This window comes from Chrysochloris asiatica, unplaced genomic scaffold (assembly GCF_000296735.1).
Source record: "Chrysochloris asiatica unplaced genomic scaffold, ChrAsi1.0 scaffold00119, whole genome shotgun sequence".
Classification (NCBI taxonomy): domain Eukaryota; kingdom Metazoa; phylum Chordata; class Mammalia; order Afrosoricida; family Chrysochloridae; genus Chrysochloris; species Chrysochloris asiatica.
This window is the reverse complement of record NW_006408637.1, coordinates 2458086-2459383: the sequence shown is the minus strand read 5'-3', so window position 1 is coordinate 2459383 and position 1298 is coordinate 2458086.

The following is a 1298-nucleotide window of genomic DNA, read 5'->3' as shown; positions in this document are numbered from 1 at the left end:
TCAGTGTTCCCTTGTTGTATGCAAACAACTGCCTCTTTGTCTATGCACAGGTTTCTCATGAGCACAATTAAGTGTTGCAGAATACTCATTCTCTGCAATGTTGTCCATAGCATATCATGAACAAGCTTACAATGGAAAGCGTTTTGGTAGTCAATAAAGCACAGGTAAACATTTTGCTGGCATTCTCTGCTTTAAAGATCTACCTGATGTCAGCAATGATATCCTTCATTCCATGTCATCATCTGAATCAGTCTTGAACCTCTGGCAGTTCCCTGTCAATGTCTGTTGCAGGCATTTTAAAATTATCTTTAGCAAAATTTTACTTGCATGTGATATCAATGATATTGTCCAATGATTTCCACATTCCAGTCAGTCACTTCTCTTTGGATTGGGCACAGATATGTATCTCTTCCAATCAATTGGTCAAGTAGCTGTAGATGTCTTCCAAATTTCTTGGCATAGATGAGTGAATGCCTCCAGTGCTGCATCGGTTAGTTGAAAGATTTCAATTTGTAGTCCATCCATTTCTGAACCTTTTTTCTCTGCCAGTGCCTTCAGTATTCCTTGGTCTTCTTTTTTTCTTTGTCTTTTGCTCCTTTTTTACGTTTTTAAATTCCTCCACTTCTTTCTTTCTTTCTTTTTTTTCCAAAAGGAAAATCTTTTATTTGCTTTCAGTAGGCTAATAGAGACTAATAGTTGATCAGAAGTGAATTACAAGGTAGTCTGAAAATTGAATAGGGTTTCTGAGGAGCAGCTGGTGGATTGAACCGCCAAACTTGGTAGTTAGCAGTCAAGTGCTGATCCTACAGCGCCACCTCAGGAGTCCTTAGAAAATCCAGTTAGAAGATTTGTGAGAGCTAAAAGGCCTCATTTACAGTCTCTTCTTATTACTGCTGTGGAGTCGGTTCCTTTTCACGAGCCAGCATGGCTGTTGAGGCATTAAGTACTCATGGGACTAGAAAGCCTCCTCTTTCTCCTGCAGAGTGGCTGGCGGGCTGCAGTCACCGACCTTGTGGTTCTCAGTCCGGTGCTTATCATATGGAGCTGCTACTGATCATCCAGCAACAAACATAAAACTTCTTTGAATGCGGAACATAAGAACAAAGGAAGACACCAGAAGTTTTTGCAAAATATATTCAATTGATCAGATCTTGGCAAAATTGAACCTGCACTGGTTAGGTGCATTTTATGTGCCTTCACGAATGTGACTCCTTAGAGACCCAGCTTGGTTCTTCCCCAGTGTCTTCTCTTGGAGTTGTACCTGATTCTGTTACAGGTTTTCATTCGAATCCACTGGG